Genomic DNA, 9,925 nt, shown 5'->3' on the forward strand with positions numbered 1-9,925 from the left:
GGAGAAATTGAATCAAACCCCTAGAGGAACTTGTTCATGAACCTGTTCCTCAGCAACAAAACATGGGAGAGACATCTAGAAGAAACCAGTTGGTTGTGAAACTCACAAGTATCAAAGTTCTCATCCCATTGAGAACGTTATTACTGATCCAACATTTGGAGTCAAAACTAGATCACAGCTAAAGAATCTGTGTGCTTTTGATGTTTTCATATCTCTTATTGAACCTAAAAATGTTGTTGAGGCTTTGCAGGATGCATATTGGGTGAATGCAATGCAAGATGAACTCAACCAATTTGAAAGAAGTCCAAGTTTGGCATCTAGTTTCGTGACCCAAGGACAAATCAGTCATTGGTACAAAATGGGTCTTCAGAAACAAAGTTGATGAAGATGGAATAATTACAAGAAACAAAGCAAGACTGGTGGTACAAGGATACAACCAAGAGGAGGGCATAGACTATGATGAGACATTTGCTCCAGTTGCAAGACTAGAGGCAATCAGACTCCTCATAGCCTTTGCAGCACACAAGAATTCACTTTTCATCAGATGGATGTCAAAAGTGCCTTCCTGAATGGCTACCTAAAGGAAGAAGTGTTTGTGAAATAACCTCCAGGGTTTGAGAGCAAGGAATGTCCTGAGCATGTGTACAAGTTAGACAAGGCTTTCTATGGGCTCAAGCAGGCCCCAAGAGATTGGTATGAACGACTATCCAAATTCCTACTGGAGCATGGTTACAAAAGAGGTAAAATTGACAATACCTTATTTTTAAGGGAAAAAGGTAAAGATCTCCTTGTTGTGCAAATATATATGGATGACTTCATATTTAGGGCTACCACTGATACGATGAGTAAGGACTTTGCAAAACTAATGGGCAGTGAGTTTGAAATGAGCATGATGGGTGAGCTTAACTTCTTTTTAGGCTTGCAGATCAAACAAAGTCCAAATGGAACCATGATTCATCAGCAGAAGTATACAAAAGAGCTAATCAAAAAGTTTAAAATGGATGAATCTAAAGAAATAGACATACCCATTACAACTGCCACCAAATTAGATATTGATGAACCTGGTTCATCAGTCGATCAAAAGTTGTATAGGGGTATGATTGGTTTACTCTTGTATCTCACTGCAAGCAAACCTGACATTGTTTTCAGTGTAGGGCTTTGTGCTCATTTTCAGGCAAATCCAAAAGAGTCCCACTTGACTGCGGTAAAGAGGATACTGAGATATCTGAAAGGCACCATTGATCTGTGTCTCTGGTATCCTAAAGGTAGTAATTTTGATCTAGTTGGATATGATAATGCTGATTATGCAGGTTTCTTAGTGGATAGGAAAAGCACCTCAGGTATGGCACATTTCCTTGGTTCATGTCTTGTGTCATGGGCTACCAAAAAGTAAAATTCTGTGGCCCTATCTACTGCTGAAGCTGAGTATGTTGCTGCTGCTTCCTGTTGTGCTCAATTGCTATGGATCAAACAACAGCTGATAGATTTTGGAATTGAAGTGGGATGTATTCCAATATTCTGTGATAATACTAGTGCTATAAGTATGATAAAGAACCCTGTTCATCATAAGAGGACTAAGCACATAGATGTTAGACACCACTTCTTAAGAGATAACTATGAGAAAGGGTTGATTTCAATAGAATTTACTACCGATAAACAAATAGCTGACATCTTCACTAAAACACTGAGTAGAGAAAACTTTAAGAGGAACAGGTTGGAGTTAGGGATGATTAAGATCATCTAATAGGTCCAGTTCAGAATGCACAATGAAAAAAAAAATATTTTTTGGTTAGGAGTTCTAACTTTGTGTAAATATCTAGATCAATTCTTACTCAGTTTCATACTTTAATTAGTATACTCCTGTGACATGTGTATGACTCACTGATCTCTTACAAAGTTTCTTCTATTTTGGCATTTGAGGCATGTTCAAGAGAGTTCTATATAAAGAACCTGGTTCATCAGTATGTGTTCATATGAAAAGCTCAGGTATGTTTTCTATACTCTGCACAATTAGAAAGATTATTTTTCCAACATGAGCAGAAGTCCTACATTCATAAATCCTAGAAATTCTATCCTTTGAGCATTGAACCCGTTTCGTTCCCCTAGAACTCTAAAAATCGGGATTTTTGCCTAAAATCTAGCGATGCCTAATAATCACTAAGAGACTGGAATTACATCTTGATTAGACTTCTAATTGACCTCTGAAAAAGCCGCTGTTACTGCATTTAAGTCTAATCATCTTTAAATACATGCCATACCTCTTCTTCATTAGTCCATAACCGTCAAAACTCTTCTCAAGTTCTGATCGCCCTTCTTCTCTCCAAAATTCCCAAATTTTTCTTAAGAAACAATCCACCATGACTAACCCCCAAGATAATCCTGGCACTCCCCCACCAGTATCCCCTTCGAATACATCCTCATCTACACCCCCTAGTGAAACCCCAAAACCTAGGTTTCGTAGGCAGAAAATGTTGCCCAGAAAAACTGTAGCTTCTGGAGCTCTAAGAAAAGTTTTAAATGAGAAATTGAAGGCTAGCCAGAGGAAGGAAAGTCCTACTCAAGAATCTGACTCAAGCTCTAAGTCTGAAGCTTTTATTTCTGCCAGCGAAGGAGAAGAACATGGGTCTTCTGACACTACCAAAATTCAAGAAAACCCTAGTGAGGTAAGTTCTTGTATGGTACTCTCTACTGTGGTTGAAAATGTAGAAAATAGGTTTGTCTTGGTTGGTCCTGTCAAAGATGTAAAGGGGGCTGAATCTAGTAGAAGTGGAGGTAAAAAGAAAGAAAAAGAGAGAGAGAGGGAGTAAGTGGTGATGAGAGGGGAGATGAGAAAGAAAAAGTTCTGGCTATCTGTGGAGGTGTTGAAGAAGGTGGCAACAAGTCAGGGGGAAGTGGTTCTGGGGAGGCGGCTGAGGGGCTTGTGCATCTAAGCAAGCAACAAGATGAACCTGGTTCATCTATTGAGGAAACACTGGCTGATCTTCTAAAGAGGGTTGGGGCCAGTTATGATCCAAAGAAGCGTAAAGCTTCCACACAAAAGGCTCCAACTGCTTCCAAGCCTACAAAGAAAAGCAAAGTGTCATCCCCTAAACCTACTGTACCTTCAGTACCTAAGGGAAGAGCCACTAGAAGCAGGGTCAGGCAAAGTGAAGCTGAGTTACAGAAAGGTCTGGAAGAAAGCAATAAGAAAAAAAAGGAGAATGTCACGACCCAAACTGGAGAGCCATGACTAGCACCCGACCATACTTGCTGAGCACCAACGTACATTTCATCTAACCTTCATTATTATCTTTTAGGGATGACGAGATCAATATAAATGGTAGACCTGGATCATGGACAACCAGCAATAAAATATGATGACATGAACATACATAGCAGGGGATGACCAGACAATCAAGAAACTACATATAAGGTATGAGCTACCACACTACCATGAAAGACTATATAACAAAAACCAGCCGACAAGGCATACCAAACTATACATGAGCCGACACTTGTCTATGAGCCTCTAAAGGAACATAAGTGCTGCAACATAGCCGGAACAGGGCCCCGACATACCCATAATGTCTATAACAAAAATGCATACCAAGACCAAGGCAAGTCCGGAGAAGGGATCTCGCCAATCACCGCTGAACTGGACAGCCTACTGTGGTGGGGGAGCTGCACCTGCCTGTCTATCAGGACCTGCAGCACGACATGCAGCATCCACAAATAAAAGGACGTCAGTACGAATAAAGTACTGAGTATGTAAGGCAGGGAACCATAAATACGATCAGTAATGTAAGCAAGGATAGAAAATATACAACCTGTAACATCTTAGTACCTCTGAGGGCTACTGACATGAAATGCATGATACATATGTATAAATACATAAACCTTTAAAACATTCGCCTCTGTGGGCATCATCATCATCATATCGTACCCGGCCATAATAGGCTCGGTAAAAAACGTACCCGACCATCATAAGGCTCGGTAGAATCGTACCCGGCCACGTGGAGCTCGGTAAAACCCAACTGATCAGTGGTTGCACAATAGGTGCCGTACCCGGCCAACTATAGCGTGGCTCGGTAGAGTAAAATATATACATATATATAATGCATGCTCGACTCATGGAATCACATTCTAAACCTTTCGGAGTGACGTAAGGTCGGTATCCTCTGTACACGTTATTAGGACTAACTCTTCACTATGAACCTTATAAGAATCAGGAAGTACCAACAACATTGATAACATAAGAATAATAGAAGCAACATTAACATCAATCGTTCCATAAGAGGGAAAACAATGTAAGTACTGCTAGCTTCTAAGAGTAGAGTATCTTAGAAGCTCGTTCATTACATTATGTACAATTGGAGTCGTGCAAAAGAAGAAAAGGGATAGCCTCACATACCTTGTATATACTGCCCCAATCTCAAGCTATGCAATTGTCAAAACTCCTTAGTCTACAATAAGATAAACGATACTATCGTTATCATTTAAGCGTCATAACTATTATGTATCGACCACAACCTATTTTACGATGAAACGGACAGCACCTCCCCTATATATATGACCTCACACCATTCAAAACAATCACCAAATAGCCCAAACAACATCAATAATAAACATATTGAGCCTCCCAAAATAGTCCACGCACAGCCTAATCACTCCATACATACGACGACCACCGTAGTCGTGTCAAACGACCCGGAAATATTATGAATAACTATCATCCCACAACCCTACATATATATGGTGTTTCTCCACACCCTTCATCCTCCAAAACTCCACAAAACAATAGTAAAATACGCAGCCCAACAGCAACGCAAAACAGTCCACAAAACAATAACATTACTACCAAGCCTTTCGATATATATTTCACAAGTTCTAGCTTCAATAGCTTAGCCGCAACTTGGATAATCTTAAATACATATAGAGTAATAGGTTTCTTACCTTTATACAGAAAGAACAACTCCAATTTGACCTTAAATTTCCATGAAATATCCCTCCAATGCTGCCACAATAACAAAAAAAGCGAAACTAGCGATCAATTAGTGTTTTTCGGCACTAGAATCACTTTAGAAGGCTTGAAATCACCTAGGATTGATATTAAGAACATGAGGGAGTATTTACAGAACATAAACCCTTTAAAAAAACCTCCCACATGAGCTGGAACGACACAAAAATGAGCAACAACAAGAAGAACAAGAGACTTACTAGCGCCACGGAATTCCCGACACTTGATTTGTGTTGTTTGCCATTTTTTTGGGTCTTGAATCTTGAGAGAACTTTGAGAGGATGTTCCTAGGGTTCTAAGGTATGAAAATAGTGAGAAGAAATGACTTAAAACGGGTTGGAGGCATCCTATATAGGTCCAAATATCTTAAACCGCCTTAGTGGGCCCCATAGAGAGGTGCTTGGCGTAGTCTCGCGAAAATGCAAATATATCTCTACTCCGAGATCGTATCGATGAACGGTTTAATGCGTTGGAAACTAGACTCATAGATCTTTAATTTGGTTGGTATATCACCCCGTAATTCCTTGTAAATTAGGAGAAAAGATTAGAAATATTTGACCTAATGTTTAAATAAAATTATGAACCTAAGTTGCGACAACTTTTGTTGACTTTTGTTTCATAACTCGTTTGACTTCAAGACTTATGATACGGATATTATATGATTAAAATACCTTAATACATGACCTCTTGATTGTATTAAGCACCTCTAGATTTACCTGAAAATACGAGTTACAACATCCTTGATTCATTTAACTTCTAATACTTGTTAATCACCCTTATACACTCTTGTATTACTTAAGACCAATAGGATTGACTTCTTACCATCTCAAAGATAATTCTTTTTTGGATTTATGTTAACTAATATATAGCATGAACTAACACATGTAGATATGGGTTGTAACAGAGAAGGGAAAAGCAAAGGCTGTGGAGAGTTCTGAGGTTGCAGAAGAAGAAGAAGAGGAGGAGATGGAACTGGTCCATCAAGAAAGGGGAACAACTGTGGAGGTTCTTACGCCCAAACCAAAAAGGGCCAAGGCTTCTTCCAAGAAGACTTCCTCTGAACCTGTATCTGATGAACCCTCTTTAGCCAAAAGAACCAGATCTGCAGTGAAAGGTAAGCAGGTAAAAATTACTGAGGAAGAAGAAGAAGAAGAGGAATCTGAAAAGGAACAAGATAGGTTTGCCATTTTTGGCAGAAGAATTTTTTTGAAAGGAAGACTGTTGAGAGACCTGGATGAGCAAGGAATGAGAAGACTGGTGGATGCCCTAGCTGCACAAGGTTGGAAGGACATGGTCCTTGAAATGGATGGGAGGCTAGCTAGGAAAGAATTGATTGAGTTTATGGCCAATGCCACAGTAAAAAATGGGGTAGTCACCAGTATAGTGAAAGGAGTAAGGGTGAAGTTTGATGCACTCAAATTGGGTAAGATTCTAGACATACCTAGTGAGGGGTATGATGATTATACAAGGCAAAGGTGGCCATGTCTAGATTCTCTCCCTACTGCTCTTCAAATCACTAGGAATTTTTGTGATGCCGCAACTGCTGAAGATGTGCCTGAAGCCAGGTTTGTGCAGAAAAGTGAGATGAGGCCTGAGCACAAGGTCTTGTTTGAATTTGTTAACAAATGCCTGCTACCCAGATAGGAGAGGAGGCACACTGCCAACTACATGGACCTGGTTCTTATGGAGTACCTTGTGAGAGGAATGCAGCTCAATTGGCCTGCCTTTATTGTCAAATTACTAGACAGGGTCATAAATGACTCCAAGGCTCATACCACCCCATATGGGTTCATATTAACTACTATTCTAGATAGGCTGAATGTGCCTTTGAAGAAATGGGAGATGGCATCAAGCAAGGAACACTTTGGCGTCAAGACTCTTCTAGCTTGTGACTATCCAGTCAATGCCAACCCAGTTGAACCTGGTTTATCCCTAAAGACACCTATGAACAACAAGGTTAGGGATTTGGTTCAAGAGTGTGGATCTAAGGATGCTGAAATTGCTCGGCTCCAGGCTCGTTTAGCTGAACTGGAAACTGAAAGAGATGGCCTTAAAACTGAGCTAGCAAAAGAAAAGGAGAAGAGTGATGGGATGGTTCAGAATATCCTTCTCCAAACCCAACCCTCTTGTTCCCCCAAGCCTTAGGATGTCCAGTTGTTGTCTTCTGAACCAAACTAGTACCCCCAGTGACCCAGATTAAAGACTTTTTTGTTTTTTTTGCTCATGCTTTGGAAGTTTTTCTTTCTTTTTGTGGTTTGTTGGTGGAAACATATCTTATCAATGACAGCTGCTATTTCTCTTGTTCTATGAAGATTTTGTTCTTAATAGTTTGAATATGTTTGTTGATTATTGATGATTTCATTCATGTTTTCACTTGCAGTTGCCTAAGTGGCCATGAGTAATTACTAAAATCTAGGATTCACAATGCATGCAACTTTTCGATGATGCTAAAAGGGGGAAGAGATATTGTGCTTTACTCTTTATTTTGAATAATGTGATATTTATAACCTAATTTAATCTGGTCCTGGATGATAAGTTAAAATTCTAAGTTAATGTGTTGATGTTCAAGCTGAGTTCCTGCAGGTTCTTTGATTAGTAAAAGCACAGAGTTTGTCATCATCAAAAAGGGGGAATTTGTTGGCACAAGTTTAGGTGAAGTTTTGAAGAATGACAAATGAACTCAGTCATGAACCAGGTTCATCATGTGAGGCATAGTATTTATCAACCTAGACATGTGAGATAAACGTGAAGGAGATAAGTCTCAATAATCAAGCAGCAATATCTCCTGAACTGATCGAAAAGGTTGCATATTAGATGAGGAGAGAAAGTCTCCTTATGGGAAGAGGACACAATCACACAATCCGGATAAGTGATAGGGTTGGAGTTTGTATTGAACAAGGACTCAACTTCGATGGAAGATCAGCAATTGAGTCTCAATCAAACTCTGATTACTAACTAATTAAATAACAGTGATTGTTCTCTTTTACAAGTGTTGCACATACGCAGAAGTTAAACATGAATAGGGAGCAAAATAGCAACGCTTTTTGCAAGCAGTTCGTGTGTAATTCAAGTGTGCAAACCTGAAGCTACTTGAACGAGATAGAAGAACCAGTTCTATTGTGTTTATTCTTATTCTAGTTCAATTGTAGTAGGTGGTTTAAAGTTGTACCTTTTCAGCTTTCATAAAAGCATTTGTAATAGGTACTTTGAGTGTTCAAGTTATAGGCTAACTTGAAGGTGTCGCAACAGTTGAGGCTGTGTGCTACACAGGGAATTAGAGTTAATCCTTAGGTTTACAAAGAGTTTTGTAAATGCTGTTTTGGCTCAGTAATTTTAGTGGATGTTTGGGAAAATCCTACTGAGTAGTAGGTCATAATTTTTTCACCTTTTGAGCCAGGTGTTTTCCACGTAAAAATCTATGTGTTCTTTATTTTTTGTACTTTTAATTTCGCAACAGTAGCAGTTAGAACACCTAGAAGAACCAGGTTCTTCTAGATCGAAAAATTGGGTACCATACAAATCACTCCCCTTTTGTGTGATATTGACGTTTAGAACATCAATACATCTAGTTGATTGATCAACCATCCTTTTGGAACATCAATTGCTAACAAACAACGTACTGTATCCATCTTTGCCACTAGTGCGAATGTCTCATTGTAATCTTTTCCTTCTACCTATGTGGATCCTTTGTCCACTAGCCTTGCCTTATAACGATCAATCATTCCATCAGATTTATATTTGATTTGAAACACCAATTTTTAACCTACTGCCTTCTTGCTCGTAGGGGTGATTTTAGTTCCCACGTGTTGTTATTTTTAAGAGCCATAATCTTTTTTTTCATAGCCTCCTTTCAGTGATCACTTTTTATTGTCCGAAGGAAAGATTTTGGCTAAGCATGTGTAGTGATGGCCGCCTGAAAGGCACGTTGAAGAGGTGAGAACTTAGTGTATGAGAGATAATTCGAGAGAGGATGTCCATTACCTCAAGAGGATGCTTGGCGGTCCACCACCTTTCCAGTTTGTTTAGAGATTGCATGGCATACATAATCTTTGAGATATGTTTGGTTGTTGTTTTCTCTTATTGGCCTGGAATGTGCAGTTTCTTCAATATTTTGCCCATGTGTATCATCTTGATGTTAAGGCTTTCTTCGGGCATTGCTGGTGTATTTCCTGCATCGAGTTGATCAAATTATTGAGTGTAATCATCACTTTGTGGCTGATCAATATCTTTCTCAACTGGAGGTATTGCATTGGAGCATCTAAAGATATCTATTGTTTGTTCACTATCACTTGTGATCATCCCAATATTTTTGGCAAAATAAAAAACTTTCTTTTCAAACACTATATCGTGTGAAACAAAAGATGTCCTTTATGCCAAATTATACACTTTCCAACCCTTTTGACCATGAGGATATCCTATGAAAATGCATCTTATTTCCCTTTTTCCAAGCTTGTCTTTCTGTCCATGACTTGGTCTAACATAGCATAAGCATCCTATAGTTCTTAAATGATTATAGTTTGGTGACTTGTTGAACAATAACTCATATGGCGTTTTACCTTCATTTGCCTTTGTGCGAGTTCTATTTATTAAATGAGCATCAGTTACCACACACTTCCCAAAAAATCAATGGCAGATTTGCTTGAATCCGTAAGGCCCTTGCTACATTCAATATGTGTGCCGATGTTTTCTTTCATCTTTTGCATTTTGTCAAGGTATTCCTGTTAAGTTTGGCAAATATTTTTGTCCCACATCGGTGGGAAAAGAAGAGTTGGGGAGATTTTACCCCTATAAAAGAAGGCTTAATGTTTAGAATTTAAACACACCTCTCATTTGCCTTCTCATCTATTTAAGGCATTTGTATCTTCTCTCTTTAGTATTATTTCACTTGTATTTTTGGAGTGGAATAAAATATTGGTTGTGTCCGAGGAG

The sequence above is a fragment of the Nicotiana tabacum genome, chromosome 8, assembly GCF_000715075.1.
Source record: "Nicotiana tabacum cultivar K326 chromosome 8, ASM71507v2, whole genome shotgun sequence".
In the NCBI taxonomy this organism is placed as follows: Eukaryota; Viridiplantae; Streptophyta; class Magnoliopsida; order Solanales; family Solanaceae; genus Nicotiana; species Nicotiana tabacum.